The sequence below is a fragment of the Lissotriton helveticus genome, chromosome 5_1 (genome assembly GCF_964261635.1).
Source record: "Lissotriton helveticus chromosome 5_1, aLisHel1.1, whole genome shotgun sequence".
In the NCBI taxonomy this organism is placed as follows: Eukaryota; Metazoa; Chordata; class Amphibia; order Caudata; family Salamandridae; genus Lissotriton; species Lissotriton helveticus.
In genome coordinates this window covers 210,663,194-210,685,433 of record NC_136065.1, presented here as the reverse complement: position 1 = coordinate 210,685,433, position 22,240 = coordinate 210,663,194, and the positions used below count along the sequence as shown (strand labels likewise).

The window sequence follows — 22,240 nt, the reverse complement described above, 5'->3', positions numbered from 1 at the left end:
AAGCCCGAATTCAAGTTAAATGGCATGTACTCCTCACAAAGTTCTCCACCACAAAACGCTGATTGTATCTTGCCTAAAAAAAAAAAATCAAGATTTCGGGGGGAGGCAGACCATCTCAGAGCACCAAGAATCTAGTTCTGAAACCACCCTTCTTCCAGAAGAAGAAAACCTATGATAGAGCCTTCTCTGGAGCTTCCTCTAGAATCTGGAATTCACTTCCTCCTTACATCAAAGAAGGAATTCTACTTCTGCCTTCAAGAAGGAAGCTAAGATCTTCCTTATCAGCAAATTTCTACCATAGCTGACGACTGAACTCAATCCTCATCATCTCTTAACCCAGGTTGCCCCCGTGTCGATTAGCTATGGATTCTGCTCTCTCCCTCTAGCTCTATTGTAGGAAGGTAGATCCCTGACTATGGTTGCCCCCAACTTTTTGCCTGGTGTTTTGCTGGTTTTCTGACTTAGTTGACCTGAGGCCCTGCTATTCAGGACCTCAGGCCCACTACTCTCTCTGTTAAAATGGATTCCATGTACCATAGGTACATATCCAATTGGATACTGAGTCACCTTATCAGTCTCTGTACAGTGTACCTTAGGTACCCAGGGCATAGGTGTACCCAGGGCCTACCAGGGGCTGCAGCATGTATTATGCCACCCCTGGCTGGCCATCCAAATCTGACACAACTGGCTGCTTGACAGCTGGGGCAAGGTGGTGTAATCACCCTTTGCTGTAGATATAGTATACCTATATCTAACCCTAAATGGGCACACAGATCTCCTATCAGTCACTCCTATGGCAGGCCTTGACAATCCTGAAGGCAGAGTGCTTGGAATCGTGTGAGATAGTGCTCTGGCATGAGCTGAGCCTGTCTGCGGCTTTCGGGATCCATCCCTTAGCCGTTTCCATGATATCGCATACCATATACTCTTAAGTGCATTATAATCCTCGCGGTTATATGCCAACTCTGGTATCGCTTTATCAAAACATGTCGAGTAAGGTGTCATACGAATTGGAATACTAACCCCTCGCCAATTCTGGCGACGGGGTTAGCATTCCACCCTTCTAGAGGGACACGACATGTTGGTAACCTGTAACCCCGGTTAAAGTCAGACAGAGCCTTAGCTCCACAAAATGGATGCTGCCACCGAGACACAAGTCTGCCCTCCTGCTGCTGGGAGTCCTCCCAGAGCAGGAGGCAAGGACAAAGGGTTTCCTGTCAGGGGCGGTGCCAGCACCGTCCCAGACAGGATTTTGTGTATCCTAGGTAGGCAGGGCTTTAGAGGAAGGTGACTGCAAGTGGCACCCCGGTGCTCACTGTGCATAGGCCGGCTTGAACCAGTTCCAGGGACACTCCAGACCCTGAACTGGGGAAAAGCCCGCCAAGGAAAGGGGTGTAACCACCCCCCTCCTGGTCCCACCCATAGGGCAGGACTTAGTCGCGTGCCAGCCCCCTTTTTCAGGATAAAGGTAGGAACTGGCCCCCTTCCAAATCAGATCATCTTTGAATCCTGAAACTACTTTCTGCAAGAAGGAACTCAAGACTCTTCTCAAGATTTCTCCCTTGTGACTAAGGAGTAGTCACCCTGCAGCAGCAGGCACCAACCAAGTATCGCGGTTTGTTGCCAGTCTCTCCTACGGATCAAGACTGCTCCAGCTCGACGAGAACCGGCTTCCCTGGCACCTCTGACCTCAACCTGCATCATCAGCCCAGCTGTGATCCGTGGGTGTGACGAGACCTCGAGGGACCGGCCATCTTCAGAACTGCACGACGCTTGACCAGCACGACTCCCGAGTGACCCTCGACTGAGTGCTTTGGGGTAAGAGAAGCCCCGACCCTGAGCAGCTCCAGCACCGAAGTTCAGCCCCCCTGCATCCACGAGATCTGCGTGGGGCCCTTCTGCTCTTTGCTGCTCACCGCGTTGTCTAGGTCACTTGCCCGTTGGCTAGTGACCCCCTCACGACGCTCCACGACAACTAACACTGCTGGTCTGGTTGCTCCAGACTAGCCCGTGCTCCCCTCCAACAGAGGAGCCCCCTGGACCCTCCTGGTCCACTCAAGACGCCATTTTAGGTCCACCGCGTGGGCCTTGCATTTGCCAAGACTTGTTGCCCAATCCTGGGTCCAGCGACGTCGACAGCAGAGACATTCGTGGGACAGCTCGCACCTCCATCCTGGTCGCCGACAACGCCTCCTGGTCCGAGAGACTGCAGAGCCCAGCAGCGCCCACTCACCTGGTCGAGGTGACTTCGCCCGGTGCCACTCTGGTGCCCATCTAATCACTGGCTAGTGATTCAGAACTTGGTCCCCTCTGCTTTCAGGTCTTCCTCTTCCCTGATCCAGGCTTGGATCACCACTAACTTTTCTTCACTGGCCGCCTGCCAGCAACTTACTCTTCAGGCTCCTGGTTCGTCAACGAGGGTTTCCGACGTGACTTCAACCCTATGCAGCCGCAGCCCCTGGGCTAGGTAAACCGAGTACTCCGGTGCTCCAGCATAGTCCAACACTCTTGTTTTCGACCCACCTAGTCGGGTTCGCCCGAGAACAGTAACTTTGCAACTGCTAGCCTCCATAGACTTTTTCCCGCCTTACGCGTGAGAGTTCCCACTCTGCACACGAAGTCCACAGGCCTCCTGCATCTAATCCCAGTGTTTAGAATTGTAGGCCTAGCGATTCCTGAGTCTAGAAAAGTATTACTTACCTGCTAGCAAGTTCGCATTCCACTTACTGTGTATATGGTTTTTCGTGCCCCTAGGGCATTTGTGTTAATTGTGCGACTTAAAGTATTTTCGTAAGAGTTTAGGTTATGTGCTTAGCTCCCTGACTCATAAAGAGTTCAGGGTAGTCTTGTTATAAATAAATACCTGTTTATTTTCATAACAACTTGTGTGGTGTCCTTTCACTTGGTGTTCAAGGGGTAATGTGATGGTAAAACAGCTGGCTTAACACGCCCTCTAGAGTCTTAGCCTTAGACTGCTCGTATCCATGCTACTAGGATAGCTGGTCTATAAGGTTGACTTACAACTAAGGCTCCCGGTTTTCCGTTTAAACGGATTTTCACATATAAATGCAGACGGAAAACTTTTTTTCCTTTGTCTGTATTTATAAATATAAACGGAAAAATACTAACAAACAAGATTTCGACAAAGTGGTTCCCAAGATTGTCTAATCTAGTGCACAGAGGAATGCAGCTGCACTCAGCGTGTGCCACGTCTCGTAGTCCGAGTACTTCATTCAGTTGAGCTCGGGCAGTGTTTCACACCTGGGTTGCCTAATCTATTGCCAAGGGAAATGCGCCCGCCATCTATCTGCATATGAAAGGCGTCCTACTAAGAGGGAAGACGCCTTTGACACTCTCCTTTCGCAGGTCATTCATCAGGACCCCTGGGGGGAGCCTGGGGTAGTCATCCCCATCCAGCATGCTCTCCCCGTGTCACTACTGGATGTGTGCTAGGTCTCGTAATCTGAGAGTGCTTCGCTGTATTCAGGTGAGCTGGGCAGTGTTAGAGCCTGTTGCTCCTGCCTCTAAGTGCCTTCCCCTATTGAATGTGCAGTACTTTACCTTGGTCGGCGCTTTCAGCAGCCCCTTGTCTTTAGGTTTGCTTCAGAGGGGAAGGGGGAGGGCGAGCAGTACATAGCTTTATTGTGTACGCAATTTTGCTGCCCTTTTGTTGCAGGCCAGTTAATCAATTTAAATACTTTCATTGAGTAATCTAGGATGCTGCATCCGAAAACCATCATGTGATTCTGGGCATATCACTTAATTTCCACATTCCTGTAAACAATGTATATGAACAGGTACATTTAACTGGTGCGCTCGGGTAAAGCACTGCAAGACCTCCAGGGCCAGTTCCATGTGTTTGCTCCAGGGGAAGAATATTTCCGATTTTGAAAAGAAACATTTCACTCACTCTTGCCCTCAAAAATATGAACAGTCACCTTGCATTTTAGCAAGGCATAAATAGTGTACACTGGAAAATTATTATCTCCTCCCTTTAAAACAAAATAGTGGAAAAATCTGCCAAAAGAATTCCTATGTAGGTCTAAATAATCCCAGACGAGTTATTCTGCAATGAGAAAAAAGAATGGGTTGCTTCCTCATAGACACAGCTTGTCATTTGACCTCTGTCTTTCAATGCACAGCAAATGTGACAAGATGGCAGGATTTAAAGCTGTTTACAAAAAGCTAGTTCTATCCTCCCTCTGGTCCCTAGTGTACAGACCCACAGTAAAGGTTTCTCAATGGAAGTTACTCAAGGTCTGTTTAGGCCTATGTTCTCTTTAAATTATTTTGCAAAGTTTTCAGATGAATATATTGTGTTTAATTAATTTTATGTATATATAAATATATCTAAACCTATAACAACTGAGCGCAAGTGTGCAGTGTCTATTTAAGTACATGTGAAAAAATACTAGCTGAAACATCTTCTTTTGTTTGCGGCAAAAATAAATGTGGATAAATACAGATAAAATGATGAAAAAATAAATATGGATAAATACAGACGGAAATGTTAAAAAAATAAATACCATAAAACCGGGAGCCCTACTTACAACCAATCATCAATAAGGGTTGTTTGGACTGATACAAAGTGCTCACTAGAATAGTGAACATTATATATCAGGCCAACTTCTCACATCTATCATAACAACATTGTGCTTGATTTGGAGCATTACAGAAATTCTTTGCTAGCTGAGATTTATCACATATTGAATACTTTTCAGGTTTCGCCTGTCGAAAGCTGCGCACCGCGCACCAGACGAAATCTAATGTTTACAGTATATGTGTGTTGTCCCACCCTCTCTTTCCATTGGCTAGCTCCATAAATGGAGGCTAGCCATTGGAAGAGAGATCTGCTCCTTATTCTGCGAGGAGATTCGTGGGCGTTCCCGCATCATGTGGCTAAAAAGCAACTTTACAATGCTGAGTGTCACTAGGCGACTGATAAATGGTCCCAAATGGCAGGTTCCGAGTATGTTTGATCCACACAGACTCCCTTTGTCCCTCAGCATTAATCGAGCCCGATTCTGTGATCTGGGCGGGGTTCAAGCAATTCTACATACCCTCTGTTTCTTCTGTCTGTTTTGTTAGACATGAGGTTCTGACTAGAAGAAGAAAGGGAAGAAAACTTTTCAGAGTGACTAGGGAGGGCTAGGGAGTGCAGAGTGACTAGGGAGTGCTAGGGAGTGCAGAGTGACTAGGGAGTGCTAGGGAGTGCAGAGTGACTAAGGAGTGCTATGGAGTGCTAGGGACTGCAGAGTGACTGCAGAGATTAAGCTAATGGCAATGTAAATGACAATACCATTTATTTATCTGTTTTCAAAACCAACACATAAATACAAATTTTGTCATTTACAATGCCAATAGCTCCAACTTTTCCAAGGGCGAAACCATTGCATTGTAAATGCTTGTTTGACTATTTGCTGAAATAATCCTCACTGTATTATTGTCAAATCAAAGTATTTTGCATTGACCTGGTTATTACGATCTACACTATGTCCTCATGATTCATTTTTTATTATCTCTTTTGTCGTACTCATTAGTACTATGTAATTTGTATGCGCTCTGATACCCATGGGTCATGTTTGCGCTATATAAAACTCTGAATGAATAAATAAAAATACCTCCAACACCGGTAAAGGTGTTGGGGTATGATTGCACATATTCCTAGGTTCGGCACAGCCAATATATAGTTAGCCATCGCGTAATGCCGCTTGGCCACTATATGTATCAAAATGGCTGACCACACATAAAAAACCATGAGAATCTACTCCGAGGTGTGTAGGGGTGTCCTGCTCAAGCAGTGTACCCTCTGACTTATAACCTAGCGCCCTGCCTTCAGGATTGAAAGGCTTGCCTTAGGAGTGACTTGTAGGTTTTAAGTGCAGTGACCTCAGATATAAGGAAACCTATGTCTGTTTTAAGTGGTGCTTGCACCATCTTACACAGGCTGCAATGGCAGGTCTGTAGTCCCTGGTTGAGTGGTCTCTCGTGGGTGGCATAATACATTCTGCAGCCCTTGGGAGACCCCTGGTGTACCTATGCCCTGGGTACCTTCGTACCATATACTTCAGACCTACATGGGTACAGCAGTAGCCAATTGGGAAGGTAACAAAGTACTTACCTCTGTCAAATTTAGGAAGAAAGCACAGTGACTAGGGTCCTGATTAGCAGGAGCCCACTCAGAAAACAGAACACCACCAGCAAAAAGTGCGGGGTAACCATGAAAGCAGATCCTACTTTACAAAAAAAGCCTATTTTGGATGTGCATCCTAGTAACTCACCTAAGTATGAGCACGCAAGTGGTATGTCTTCATTTCCAAATTATTTTTGGAAAGGTTGGTTACTCTGTAGTTGGTATGCTCTCCTAACCAAGCTTCAGGAATGGAATGACGTCAGTCATTGAAGATATTATGTCCCACTGTGATTGATGGCTCTTGTTAAAGTCGTTTATACAGTTGCTTTACAGTAAAGTCATCCTTTGGAAGCACCAGTGCTAAATCAATGTCCGAATATGATGGTTATTTTGTAATGTCCAGAGCAATCATTCTAATTTCAAAAGGAAAAGTGGGGTTTAACAGAAGTGGGGGATCTGAGCACTTCATCATATCAATAAAATCCAAATTAGAGAGGATGAGTATCTTGAATACACTAACAATCTTTTATCAGATGCCCGATTAGAATGTCTGTTTCCAAGTAATGATGTGCATAGTCAGCATCTTTGTCGAGACAGAACATTAAGGTCTCCATAAGGGTGATCTATGAATTCTTCATTTTCTGTAATCATGGCTGTCCTGCTTGTTACAACTCCAGACACTGACCACAGTTGTCAACGGTAGTAGAATGACATAGAAAAGTGACACTAGTAAAATGGCTAGAGAAAGTCTTGTGTGCTATTGACAAGTTTTAGCCTATCTACCATTTTTATAGACAGCACATAATTTATGACAAAGATGTTTGGTAAATAAACAAATCGTTTCTATTTGTGTTTAATATTGGAAATTGTGATTTTTCTTGTTTTCGTAGAGATTGTTTGTTTTTTTGGCTTTCATAAGTTGACTGACCGAGAAAGAAAAAGGTTTAGCATTATTATTCTGTTATAAACTATTAAAGATTGTTGAAGTACAAAGTTGGTTTTATAGCGAGAAATGATGAAGAAAAGAAAGCCTTGTACTAGCAAGTGACAGTACAACAACCACTAACATCTCCTATGTAGTTAGTTACACATTTGAAGCACTTTCAAGTGCAATAACTGCTGCCTAATTATCACTTGACGCATTTGACCAGCGGACTTAGCGCTGTTGTCATCAAGCGTGGGACGCTTTCCCAGCGCCTCGCTCAGCCCGCAAGCCACACCCCCTTGGAGGCCACGCCCACCACCCTCTACCACAAAAGGGACGCTGAATACGAGCGCCACCATTTGTCTGTGCTACTCTCCTGAGGCGGAAAGCCGGGAGGCAGTTCATTTTTTAAATTGTTGTCACTCATTATTTCTTGTGTTTCTTGTGTTTTTAACAACTCACTTACCCCCTCACTCGGCGCATTTGACCAGCGGACTTAGCGCTGTTGTCATCAAGCGTGGGACGCTTTCCCAGCGCCTCGCTCAGCCCGCAGGCCACGCCCCCTTGGAGGCCACACCCACCGGTGTAATCCCCTACAAATCATGTGTTTTCCTCGGAAGCGCAGCGGACGAGCGCAGCGGGCGCGACGATTGCGCGCCAAAGGCACGCCAAAGGAAAGCCCGTCTGTGCCCGTCCTCGGCCGACCGAGGCTAGGGGCTGGTCACTCTGCCCTTTTTATTCAATATACACCTGCACAGTTGACCGACCTTCAAGGCCCGTGGCCTCTCGAGGATACTACATCAGCCCGAATTACCAGGCTGGGCCTTCTTAAACCTAACGTCTTTTCCCACTCCTGCTCCCCACCTCTGGCTTCGACCGGGTGCCCCACTACCCTTCCACCCACTGGTTCTTCCCACACGGCCGTCTCCGCGATGTATCTTAATACCAGATCGGCAGTCAAGCACCAGCTGGACCTTTTTACGTTACTGGAGTCACATAAACCCGATCTTTTATTTCTCACAGAGACTTGGTTCTCTGACAGCTCCCTCCCTTCCCTACTGGCAATCCTTACTCCATCTTATTACGCTCTTCGAGCCGACCGCTCCCCCGGCAAGCTAGGTGGAGGAGTTGCGTTGTTTGCCCGTAAAGAAATTATTTTTCAACCTTTAGCTGTTTCCCCTCTGGGATCATCAGATTGCCTGGTGGCCCACTCACTCTCCCTCACTCCTCCTCTCACGTGTGTTCTCATTTACCGACCCCCATCTTCCCCGCAATTATTTCTTCCCAATTTTTTAGACCTGGTGGCTACCCTGGCAGTTAACCACTCGTCTATTGTGGTCCTTGGCGACTTTAATTTTTGGCCCTCCGACCCTGCGGAATGTACAGCGTCCAAGGAGTTTTTCGAGTCACTCCTTTCTCTTAATTTCATTTCTGCTGTTCATGCCCCTACTCACAACTTGGGTCACATCCTCGACCAAATTTGGTATCGAGATTGCCCGGTCACTTCACTTTCCACCTCTCCCTGCCCTTGGTCTGATCACTTTCTTATTTGTTTCTCCTTATCCCTCCGTTCAGTCCCTAAGCCCCCCCTTGCCAAAAACATCTGGGCACGATCATGGAATCGAGTAGACGTGGCCGCCTTGTCGACCATACTCTCCGCATCTAGCCCGGATCTCTCAGGACTGTCATCTTTTGGACAAGCGGAATCCATCAAGGGCTGGCTGCGGGCTGGCTGTGATGCAGTCGCCCCTCTAAAGCGCATATCGTCTAAGCGTCCCAAAGATGCTAACCGATGGTTTTCAGAGGAGTTAAAGACTCAAAAACTTAATCTTCGACAAGCGGAGCGCCTCTGGCGACGGGACTACTGTCCTATTTCAAGAAATCATTACACTAATCTCTTGGCCCTATATAAGAAATCTATTCTGGAAACCAAGAAGGCTTATTTCTCATCTAAAATCCAGTTCGCTGAGAACCGACCAAGAGAAATTTTTGACATTATTCAAGATCTAGCCTACTCTGACAGGGCTTCACTCAAACCCTCTCCTTCTCAATTCCCTTGTGACTCTCTTAACTCTTTTTTTCCTTGATAAAATCAACACGATCAGAGCAAATATCCCCCCCCACCGTCCCGCTCCTTCACTGACCCTCCTCTTCCCCAGCTGTAGCACGTTTAGATTCCATTCCTCTTCTCACGGCGGATTCCTTTCTGTCCCTTCTCCCTCTGGTCAAGTCCGGTTCCCCTCTGGATCCCTGCCCCACTTACATCCTGAAACAGATTTACTGCTCCTGTCCCTCACCACCCCTTATGTTTTTGAACAGTTCACTCTCCCAGGGTATTGTCACTCCATCTCTCAAATCGGCGGTAATTGTACCTCTCCTAAAAAAACCTGGTGCTGATCCTTCTGTTTCAGCCAACTATCGCCCTATCTCACTCCTGCCTTTCCTAGCCAAGGTACTGGAACGCCACGTAGTTAGAACTTTGAGCACCTTTGTGGAAGGGAACAGTGTCTTGGCCCCCAGGCAGGCTGGCTTCCGCCCTGCGCACTCGACAGAATCGGTTGCTATATCTGTCTTGGACAATCTCCGAGAGGGCATGGACACTAATCAGCCCCAGGCCTTGGTTCTTCTTGATCTCTCCGCCGCATTCGACACGGTGGACCATGCCATCTTACTTTCACGTGTCGAGGCGGCGGGGATCGGGGGATCTGCCCTGGTCTGGTTGTCCTCTTTCCTGAGCGGCCGTACTCAAGCAGTTCACTTGGGCGATTACTCAGCTGACTTTCGGCCTGTGCAGTGCGGGGTCCCCCAAGGTTCCTCACTGTCACCACTGTTATTTAATTTATACATTGCCCCTCTTATTTTTGCTTTACAACAGCTGGAGGTCTCTGTCTACAATTATGCAGATGATCTCCAGCTCATCTTCGCACTTTCCCCTTCTTCTGTGTCTATATCCAATTTTCACTCTGTTATGACCTTCATTCAGGACTGGATGAACCACAACCACCTGAAACTCAATCCTGATAAAACGGAATTGGTATTGACGGGTGGTTGTTCCAGTCCTTGGTCCTCACTCTTCTGGCCCCCTTCCTTAGGTCCCCCACCCATTCCTGTTTCCTCGGTTAAAACCCTTGGCTTTAAATTTAATGATCAACTTTCCCTTTACTCCCAAGTCAGCGCGGTTGTTTCCTCAGCTTTTCTTTCCCTCCGGACTATACTCAAAGTCTCCCGGTTTTTCACCTCATCTGCCCTCAAACTTATACTCCTGGCAATGGTGACGTCCCGCCTGGACTACGTCAATGCCCTTTATTGTGGCATGCCGGCGTACCTCGTGCGGCGTCTCCAGTTGGTCCAGAACCAGGCAGCTCGCCTTGTGTTTAACCTACCCAAGTCACATCACGCCACGCCCCTTCTCAAATCTTTACACTGGCTCCCTGTTCAGCAACGTGCCCTTTTCAAGCTGGGCTGCATCATTTTTAATGCCCAGTCCGGCTCTGCCCCTGTCTTTATCAGTGCTGCTATCCATGATTACACCCCGACCAGAGAATTGCGCTCATCCACCCAACAGCTTCTCATCGTTCCCCGTTTCAAACGTAAAAAATGGGGCGGATCCAAGTTTTCAACTGTGGCTCCCGCCTTTTGGAATTCTCTCCTGCCTTTCTTGAGATCTTGTCCCCAGTATTCCCTTTTCCGCAAAGCTCTTAAAACTTTTCTTTTTTCCCAGGCATTCCCCTCTTAAATCGGTTCCAGGCTTCTAGTTCTTTTCGTCCCTTGGGTTTGTAGTACTACAAAAGCGCCATGAAACCGCTCGGTGTACGCGCGCTCTAGAAATATTTTTAAACTCAACTCAAACTTGAATTATTTTGTATGGGAGTTCAGAAGTGCAGAGACAGTTGATGAACCAATGGGTTTTACCAGCAGAATTACAATCAAAATGTGAAATTGTAATCTTAATCCATTGATTGACTGGGAGTGCTTGTATTTCGCTGAATGTGTAGTTTATTCCTGAAATCTTAATAAAAGCATTTGAAAAAATGTTGCAAAAAATTGGTGAACCTGTTCAGCAGTAGCTTTCTCTTAGGTTTGGTGTTGAAATTATAGAAACATTACTTTTGTCTTCTGTCCCCGTAAAAGAAACAATCTGTACATAATTTTTGCCTTTAGTTAGTTAGTTCAATCTAGGTGGGTATACATTATAGAGTGAGGGACTATGCTTTAAGGTTAGCATCGGTAGGCCACTTTGATATGAAAACGATGGAGTGAGGCGTCATGTCTGATGTCACTGAGTGGAAGGAAATCGCTAATGAGTCTCTAAACCTGTGATCAGTACACTGTATCCTGTGGTAACGGGCAATTGGAGGATCTGGCCATTCTCTGTAAAGACAAAAACTGTCAAAGGAAGTTAGTCGCTCAGGAGTAGTGTCCGAAGACGTTTTTCCCAGCATTAGTTGATTAAGGCGGAGGGGAGCAGACTCTTTGGGGACCCCCAGCTTTGAATCATTAAACGTATGCCGTTTTGTATGATGTTTTATTTTTTATTTTATCAGATTGCAGGCACGCGTTTATTATTCTGCTGTGCTTGGTGTCATATCGAACCCATGCTCGGTTAGGTGCTTAAATGCGAAAAACGTTTATATTTCCTGGTTGATTTTTAGCTTCATGTAAATAAAAATAAGCCCTTTCAAGACCACTTCCTGTCGCTTATTTTGAGAGGCTTCAACTCTAAAACTGGTGTGTGTTTTGGCCCGTGGTTTACATCACATCGTTCTATGTGACATTAATTAGGTTGAAAGCAATTGCCCGATTTCACCATGGATACGATAGACTTCGATTACCACAAGGCCTCAATGTTACTTGCACGCATCTCTAATGTTTCTGTAAGTGTTGCTTAGTGAGCCCATCGGACATTGCAAGAGTTGCCTTTCCAACAGTTGCCTTCTTCTCATTTCCTTCTCGGATTACCAAAGATGGATGGCCGCGAGCCGCATCATGCTGGCGGAGGGAGGAGCCGGGAGGCGTTTTCCGCGCATGCGCCTCAGCACCCACAGCTTCCATTGATCAATGCTATAGGCCTCGGAAACCCGTGGCTAAAAATCTCCGAGGCTGCGCGACTGGACAGGCCTCTGAATGAGGTTCTATCCTTCTAGAATTTGGAAAGGTTTGTTTGAATGAAATTGGGGTCCGAAGGTTGCTAGTCCGGCGTCCCGTGGCCACGTTTCTTGGTCCTCTCTTCGTGCTTTTGTCTGAGATAGTAATTGTCTTTTTGTTGCTGGAGGGTGGACCATGCACGCGCGTGCTTAAATGGTCGAGGTAATTATTTTCACGATTTGCTTTCTTCTGCATAAACCAGTTTTGGATGGCCTGCTTCCGGTGAAGTATAGGTCTGGTGGTGCAGTTTTTATTTTACTGTAAATTGCATCACGTTTAGGGTATGTTTCTAACATTGTAACGCTCGACCTCGGACCTGGGGATTTGGGCTCGAGCACATTTATACCTATGTCTACTCTTTCTTCTGGCGCCCCTTCCTTCTACATGCTGCACCTCTATGCAATTTTGTTTGCGTTTTAATTTAATGCACAGAATCTTCAACATCTGTTACTTGAGCAAAGCTGATGCTTAGTCTTTGTTGATAGCATTTATTAGGTCTACTGTTAGTGGAAAACTTGCTGCAAGCCAGAAACATATGAGTGCTGGTGGAAAGGTGGTTGAAGGAGGGAATGTTTTTTCTGACTGTATATATAGTTATAATATAGACCATCTTGTAGGAAATGTTCTGGACCAATCTATTGATTAATATGCTGTGCTTCCCAAACTTTTTGGAACTTGAACCCAACACATTTATGACCCCTAGAGCTTTAATGGATCCTAGGTCTGTGTTGTTTTTTAAAATGTATTTTTTTTAATGTATTTTTTTATGTAACTAAAGCGTCTTGTGGTATCGTACTGTCATTTATAGATGGCATAATTTCTATTGAAATGGCCTTTGCATTTGAACAAACATACACTTTTACTGATAAAACTATGCATTGGTAATGTGTGGAAATCGGGGTTCAGTGAATATTTATGATTTGTGTGTCACCAATTAAAATGTCTTGATTGTATCCTATTAAAATCCTTGTTTCCATCACACTTCAGATATACAAAAAAGTGCTTAATTTTTGCTTTCCTAACTGCTGAATGTGTACAGTTCATTTACAAGTATTTACTTCTCAATGGGTGAATTGTAATAATAATAAAAATGTCATCCTTTCACACTCCCTGTACCCCAGCAAGATTGTCACACTATTCACTTTACTTTCTCTGACTACAAAGTGAGAGGCGTTTGAAAACACTAATAATACCCATGTTAAAAAAAGTTGCAATTTTTCAGAAGCTATAGCTTGACGTTTAACCTCCGTCTTTCAAGCACAGTATATGTGACAAGACCAATACAGAATTTAAAGGCATCTTTAATTATTACTTGGAGTTTAACAAACCACCTAAAATAGGCTGTGGACCCATCAGTGGGTGGTGACACACAGTTTTGGAAACACTGGTGTAGTGGTTCATTAGGCCTTTGATTAGCTCTATCCTGGCCTCAGTATATTTTCTCGTGTCTTAATACAAGCCTACTTGCCTGCGCACACAGGTGAAGTTAGGTCAGCTCAGGAATTTATTACTCTTGGACCGCAGGCTCTGAGTTTGCCATAGTCTGTAGAATAATAAGAACATGGAAGTTGAGCATGACCCATTTGCTCCCCCATGACCCATTTGATTCCCTTGAGGCACGTCATCTGCCACTTCCGTTTTGAATTTTATTCTCTTACAGAATATAGAAGAGAGGATCGGAGAAAAGGAAAGCCATATAACCACTGGTTTTGCAGCTTGAACCCATTGCTGGATTCACAAGCAGTGCATTATCCTGCCATTTAGTGGTTGGGCCTGGAATTTTCTGTGTCCCTTTTTTTCTCTCTTCTCTTTGGGGCGTTGTCAACCACCATTTGGTGCTAGGTCCATCCCTTGTGTGACGTCAGATTTTGCCCCGGAAGTTCCTGTGCGTGGTAGCAGTCTTCAGATGCTTTTTTCCACCTTTAGGTCTGAAAGCAAAGAAAGACACTCCGAAGTTTTGGATAAAATCTCCCAAAAAATCAAGGAATTTGAGGGGAAAAAACCTTTAATCGATCGAGAAGAGGGGAAAATAAACCTTAATTCATCGACCAAGAAGACAAGATATATATATATATATATATATATATATATATATATATATATATATATATGATCCATCACCAACAGCCGCCGCCGAAAGTGAAGAGGCCACAGCAGGAGAACCAGTGGGAACAACCTTTATTCAGTCCGCAGCAGGTAAGGATACAGTGCACACCCGCTGTCAAGGCGAATGCATTTCGGCTTAGGATTAGCCTTCTTCAGCGCCACGGGTGTCGGTGTGTCAGGTGGCGGCAAATTATATATATATCTCTCTCGATCCGGACAACTTTCCCCATAGTGGGATCCTGACGAAGGAATAACGCAGATGGATGATCCACACAACGTTTGTAACCTCTGCCTGCTGAGGGATCATAAGGATAAGGACTGTGCGGTTTTCGTGTTGAAGACTCTCAAGGCCCGTCGAAAGCAGGGGGAGGACCACTACGTAGCCATGGTCCAAAGTCAGAAACAACAATCACTGAGGACTTGGGTCCCTCAAGCGACATGTACAAACAGTGGGGTGGCTGCAGAATCGACACACAGAGGATCGGACGTCGAGATCCTCAAAGGGCACACTGAGAGGAGATGTACTGCGAAAAAGATGGCAAAGGAATTGGAGAAGAAAACGGACAAGGTAAAAAACCCACACAAGTCGGATACCAAGGGCCCTGAAAGAAGGTGCAAAAAGGCAGCGTAGGCGTCAAAGAAAAAGACGACTGAGGGTCAGCTGAGACCGAAAGAAATCCACGGTTCCCACCCCAGGTAAACTGACAAGGAAAGATAGTCAAAATCGATGAAGATAGGTGCCAAACAAGAGGCCGCGAAAGGAAAAACCATACCTTTAGAGGCAGAATCCACCACACCTAAGAAGAGGATCCCTCCGGCTTCAGACGTTGGAAGGGCCCTCGATTTGGAGGAAAAAGAAAAGACGCCTGGAGGCAGAAATGGCGGCACTCCTTCAACGGAAGGAGTTTGACGAGGTCCTGAAAGAATTCAGAATCCCAGCAAAACCATCCGCTACCGTAGATTTAGAAGAAGAGGGGGATACCCTCGAAGCCCCGGCAACCCCCGAACCTCACAAAGAGGTCGTTGAAGAGGAACTCTATGTTCCAGAAGAGAAGACGCCTTGGTAACTTCCTAGGAAGAAAGGAATGACCTCGGCACAGAAAGCCCAGAAGGAGAACTGTAGCTATCCCTCGGAGGCTTCAGCACCAGAAGATGTAGCCTTCTACAACAGCCTCATCAAGAGAGCATCAGATACCTTTGGGGTCCCCTTAGAGGAGGAGAAAGGAGACTCTTGCTTTCTCCTAGAAACATTAACACCATCCACCAAGGGGACACAATACATTTTAATGCTGCCAAGTATTCTGGACCAAGCTAAGGAGGCTTTCAAGGAGCCTTCCTCGGCAAAGGGAGTAACCTCAAGGGTTGAGAAATACAAACCTTCCACAAAGGACCCTAAATATATTCAAGGGAACAGAGTGGTGGACTCCATTATTGTCACCGCAGATAGGAGGAGCAAAGCTCTCTCCTCCACTGGCCCACCTCCAGAGAGAGAAAGTAAAAGAATGGAAATGGTGATGAGAAAGATGGAGAAAGGGGCAACAACGCAAAGGCGCATTGCAAACTCTAATGCCCTCCTTAATTGGTATGGCGACAAACGACGTGACAACATCGAAGATCTGATGAACAAGCTCCCAGAAGAGAATAAGAAAAGAGCAAAATTCATCATACAGGAGGGAAGAAACATAGCTCACACCTGCCTGAAATCGACTCTAGACGCAGGCAATGCCGCCAGCAGACAGATGTGCACGGGCACAACCTTGAGAAGGCATGCCTGGCTCTGAATTTCAGGGTTCAAGCAAGAAGTCCAAACTTCATTATTAATAAACTCTTCACAGGAGACGTCCTGTTTTGGAAGTGAGGTAGATTAATCCCAGCAACAATTAAAGAAGAACAATGAGACAGCGAGGGCTGTAAGAGCCCTGCAACAGAGGGGCACCTTCAAAAGAGAAGGATTTAACCTAAGAAGACCCACAGGAAGGGGGCTCTTCTCAACAGGTCAATAGCAACAACAACAACAACCACATCAAACACAAGGCAGCGGAAAGCAATCAAACCAGCAGTCCGGATACCAAGCCTAGCAGCAGCAACCACAGCAGTCCTTTCGTGGCAGAGGAAGGGCCAGGGGACAAACCTCAAGAGGAGGAAGAGCAAACTCAAAGTGACTTGCCTACAAATGAATACCAGTGGAAGGCAGAATAGCACATCACCCACTTCAGTGGGAAAACATCACCACAGACAGTTGGATTTTAAATGTGGTACACCACGGTAATTGTGTAGAACAAACAAACAAACCCCTACCAAATCCACCAAGGAAGAAGAGGTTCCAGAGAACAGAAACATTACAATTAAGACAGGAAATAAAGGAACTCCTTCAAATACAAGCAATAGAGAGGGTAACCAAGAGGGAACACAACAAAGGAAACTACTCACCTTACTTCTTGGTGCCAAAGAAGTAAGGTCCCACGCGAAGACCTATCTTACATCTCAGATTCATTAACAAATGTATTTGCACGCAGCATTTCAAGATGTCAACACTACAGGAAGTTATCCCACAGCTGCAAAAATCGGATTTCATGGCAACAATAGATCTAAAGGACTCCTATCTGCACATCCCCATGAACCGAGCACACACGAGATGCCTCACGAGGACACTCGCTACCAATTCAAAGTCTTGCCCTTCAGAATAAAATCAGCACCTTGAGTCTTCACAATGTGCCTAGCAGCAACCTTCAGAAGGAGTGGAATCCACTCCTATCCCTACCTGTCTGGTGAAGGCAAATTCAAAGCAAAGATATTAAACACACATTCAGCAGGTGATCACAACACCTCAAGAATTGGGATTTTCAATAAGCCACAAAAAGTCCTCAACAAAACTGGAACAAGAATAAACCTTCCTAAGAGCGAGATTAAACTTCAAAATTTCACGGGCCTACCCAACCCAAAGGAGAATATAAGCTATCAAGCAGCAAACTCGCCTCAACCAGAAGGGTCCGTCTCTGACGATAAGGACAGCCTTAAAAGTCATGGGCATGATAGCATCATGCATTCCCCTCATCACCCATGCATGCCTCCCCATGTGCCCTCTACAGGAGTGGCTATGCAACAGTTGGTCACAAACCACAGGGAGTTGGTGGAGGGGCAGGATCTAGTGGTTGTAACAAAAGGTTTGGACTGAAATACAATGGTGGTCATTCAAGAACATAACAATAGGCAGACCTTTCAAATCACCAAATCCCTCAGTGACAATTTCAACAGATGCGTCCCACAAGGGTTGGGGAGCACATTTCAGGAAACCTGAGGGTACGGGGTCAATGGAATGATGCAGACTCCAGAAAGCACATTAACTTCCTAGAGCTGAAGATGGTGTTTCTTGCACTAAAGGCACTCAAAGCCCACATAGGAAAGAATACTGTATTGATCCAGAAGGACAATACCACAATTGTTTTATCTTAACAAACAGGGAGGACCAAAATCATTTACCATGAGCAAAATAGCTCAGGGAATATGTAAATGGGCAAATTCAATGAGAATCAGCCTACAGAGCATTAACCTGCCAGGAAAGGACAACTCTGAAGCAAATCAATTCAGCAGACAAAACAGCAGCTCACACAAATGGGAGATAAAGCAAAGGAGCCTGCAATAGGTCTTCAACCTCTCGGGTGTACCGGAAATAGACATATTTGCAACAGTGGAGAACAAGAAATGCCAATTCTTCGCTTCCAGGTTTCAACACCACCTATCAAAAGGAATGCCCTGTCACTAAACTGCAAAGAGGTCACATTTTACACCAGGAACCTGCAATACTCAGCCTAGTGCCGGAATACATAGAGTTAGGAGATTTACTGCAAAGACAATGGAGATACTAAAGGAGTCAAGAAAACAAACCACAAGACAATGCTATGCAGCTAAATGGAAATGGTACACCATATGGTGTACAGAAAACAATACCCTAAATTCAATTCCCACACAGGAAACGGTGCTCATATATCTTACACACTTGCTTGAGAGCAACATCAACTACTCAAGCCTCAAGGTGCACCTGGCAGCAATTGTAGCCTACACCAGGGAAGATTCATGCAAAGGTTTCTTCACATCACCGGCCATCAAAAGATTCCTGGGAGGGTCCAAAAGGATCTCACCCCTAGGGAAGGCTCCAGCCCCAATGTGGAGCTTAAACACAGTACTAACACAACTAACGACAACCATTCGAGCCCATGCACAAAGCAGAATTCTGATACATGACTATAAAGACTGCATTCTTGATAGCTATAACATCTCTACGGAGAGTAAGTGAACCACAGTCATTAACTATTGAGGAACCATACATGCAAATCTACTAGGTTATCCTTAGGACAAACCCTCAATTCCTACCTAAGGAAGCAAGCAAATTCCACATGATGTAAAGCATACAGCAAGCAGTCATCAAAAACCTACAAACATGACTGGAAAGAAGCCTACATACCCTGGAAGTACGAAGGGCTTTACTATAGTATCTTCAGGAGACAAAACAATTCCGTAAAGGGAATCAATTGCATGTCTCTCCCTCCAACTTCCCACCAATGGAGCACCATCCGCATAGGGGACAATTGCACGTTGGATTGTAGGGGCAATTCAGGTATGCTATTCCTCAGCAATAAAAAGCTAAACTCGCGGCCCAAAGTCCACTCAGCAAGGAAAAAAAGGACAGCCCTTTCCTTCATGGCCAATGTGCCAACAGACGAAATATGTGCAGTAGCTACATAGGCATCTCCACACATCTTCACCAAACATTACTGCATGGATATACAGATAACTAAGGAAGCTCAAGTGGGACAAAAGGTACTTTAACACCTGTTCGCAACGTCTTCCTCCTCTTACCACAACCACCCGAAGTGGAGGGGGGAACCCCTACATAATCAAATGCACAACATGTGAATCCAGAAAAGGATTCATGTTGCAAAACAAAATAGTTACTTACCAGTAGTAGTAGTTTTGAGCTTGAAGAGTTTTCTGGATTCACATGCGACCCACCCAGCTCCCCTCCGTGGAGGAATGCAAACAGATGGGAGGAAAAAATTCCTGTAAATAAAGAACTAATAATTAAAGACAACACATTTTAAGGCATTCCCTAATTTACCAAGTAAGGAAAAAAGAATCCAAAGATGGCTACCATGCACAGAAACCTCAGAGGCGCCGTGTGATGTCGCATAAGGGATGGACCTAACACCAAATGATGGTCAATGACGCCCCAAAGAAAGGAGAAAAAAAAGGGACACACAGACGACTTTGGACCCAACCAGTAGTTGGCGGAATAATGCACAGCTTGTGAATCCAGAAAACTCTTAAAGCTGCAAAAGTTCACGGTTTCTTGATGGGGCTGAAAGGGGGAGAAGGAGTAGGGCTTGCAGGGGCAGGGGTGAGAACAAGTCCTGTGCCGGAAACTAGAGTGAGACCTCCCATCCACTCTCCTCCCACCCCACCGGTCTGCTGCTTCCCCACTAACCCATTTCATTCTTTACTTTTAGTATTTTTTATCATTTAAAAAAAAAAATTACTGAGTGTCTCGTGGGCCGAGCAGTTGCACATTGCTTTCAGGGTGTACTTTAATTTGCATTTTTTATACCTTGCCCTGTAGAATACTACTGGAAGTCTTCCCTCGGTCAAAGAGGTTTACCTCTGGTACAGTGCAGAGGATCACTCTTGAGTTGCACCATCCTTATAGGGTCCGCAGTCCTGGCCCAGTATCTGCCGGTAAGGGGTCTCTGGTGAGCACTTCTTTACTTTTATTTCCCCTTACCCTGTCACTCAAACTTTTACAATCCAGACTTTTATCAATTCTTAGTCTGTGTTTACAACCCAAGTCCTCTGATCATGATTATGTACTTTAAAGAATCCTTGCCCAAATGCACTCTGACTGAAAGAGCACTGATTGCTGAATGTGTTACACGCCCTTCTCACCTTCCATTGATATCTGGGCTAAGGCCTGCCTTGCTTCCTAAGCCAATGAACAATAGTTCTTTAAACATTTTTCACGTTATGAGATGGTCTGACACAGGGAGTTTAATTCAGTTTTTTCTTAATCTTAGTCTGGTAGTAGGTAGTTCATGGCTTAATGGGCTAATGCTGTGGATCAAAGAAGTATATTTCTGCAGAAAAGGGTGGCTCTGACTCAAGTACTAGGCACCAAGGCAAGGCCAAGTAAAGGCCCATCTTGATGTTAGAGAACAATCTGACAGTGACTTACAAATTATGTTAGCAACCCACCTCATATGTTGTAGTTAAAAAAAGATTAAGAAGCTAATGGCTTCCGTGAACAGGAATGGGTCTCCTATTGCCTTTGCACTAATTTACTTGCTTTGTTTGCAGCCCTTGGAAAGAAAATTTGCATTCCTTATTTGCATGTGCTCATTGAAATACAGAGAGAATATTTGTTAGTCTTGATTCAGAAGACATATCAAAATGTTTCCTTCCGATTGCATCAATTTTATGCTAATGCATGATTGATTGATTCTAGCATTTGTATTTTGAAGATGTAAAAAATAATTCTGCAAGGACCTTTTGGCTTGAATTTAGAGGGCGTTTTCTTAGATTGCCTGATCCCAAGTGTCTAGTCAAGTAAAGCTTTATTCGGCCAACATTGGCCAGAAAAGCACTTACAATGCACAAGAAATCCATGCTAAAACTTGTCACTACATGATAAAAAGGACAAACCAATATTTCATATACAATTACTAATACAGATTTTTGAGCCATCTAAATCCTTAACATAAAAAATCTGTGTCTAACAGTCTGGGAGTATGTAATTTAGAAGGCAGGAAGAGTAAACGTTAAACAGGGATTTAAAACCTATTATTGTACAGTTCATATTTTTATAAAAGGAAAGCCACTAGTGTGATATCATTTCCGAAACCAGTTCTGTGCATAAAAAAGATATATACATTTCATCAAAAGCAAGGACAAAACAGTCTCACTTTTGCTTTAAACAGTTTTTTCTTTGTCTTGAGGCACCTGATGAAAAAAACTGGCAACTCCAAAGCAAATCGGGAGCAAAGACAACATTTGCAGATATATCAGGGCTGACTTCACTTGTTCAATATTACAGTGCTTTAAAAGTAGTCTGATATAATTTTTTGTAGGTCACTATAAAATTCACAGAAGAAAGTAAAATGTAAAAGATCTTGTTGAAAGAAGTTGTCACAAAGGACAAGGCTTTAGGGAACCTGGCTTGGAAAAGCCCTTGGGGACAGATAGTCACCAGCGGATGTAATTGAACCTGGACCTAATTTAGAAAAAACAATGGTATGGGTTTGATGAGTTCCCCGTTTTCCCTTTCTGCAATCCTCCTGGCCAGAAATAGTGATTTTATGTCTCTCAACTCATTGGGGAGCATCTGTATGTGGTGTGTGATCAGCTCGGGCACCCTAAATTCTCTAGCTGCTCTGAGACATAGCACAGCCAAGGAATATCAAGGGCCCTAACAAGCCTTATACAGTCTTCTAAAAAAACTGGTTTAAAATAGAAATGAGACTAGACCATAATTTTAGCCACCATATTTAAGGGACCATAGCTGTAAGATCAGAAATGTAACCCTGCCCAAGTTCTTAGTGTACCACAAAGGACTGGGTACAAGGGGGTACTGCTATGAGTTTACTTAGAAATGTGTTCTCAGGCACCTGCAGGTGACTGGCATCCTTATAGCTCCAAACATCACTGCCCTATATGGCCATAGGTATACATTTTTCATTATAAACGTTCAGTAATGGACGTAACGGTTTGGACTCCAATCTCCTGGCGAAATCCATAGTGGCTCCAGCTGCTCTAGCCAAGATGTTTTTTTAGTTTTCGCTGAGCCACCCATGCCCCTCTTTCATCTAACAAAACAGCCAAATAAGGAAATGTGGCGACATTAGTCGGTTCTCCCCGTCTACATGCAAATCTGCGTTTGACGAATT

General features: G+C 44.9%; 1 protein-coding gene across 5 annotated transcripts in view; it reads left to right on the top strand.

Moving 5' to 3' along the window:
• EHMT1 (euchromatic histone lysine methyltransferase 1) overlaps window positions 1-22,240 on the top strand; it is a 984,283-nt gene that overhangs the window by 92,904 nt on the left and 869,139 nt on the right. For 2 of the 5 annotated variants that reach the window (XM_078642017.1, XM_078642013.1), the window contains exon 2: window positions 19,924-20,053. The exons of the other annotated variants lie outside the window; for them this stretch is intronic. The gene's annotated coding sequence lies outside the window, so the exon portion shown is untranslated. The remainder of the gene's footprint in view (window positions 1-19,923; window positions 20,054-22,240) is intronic. 5 annotated transcript variants of the gene reach the window in all.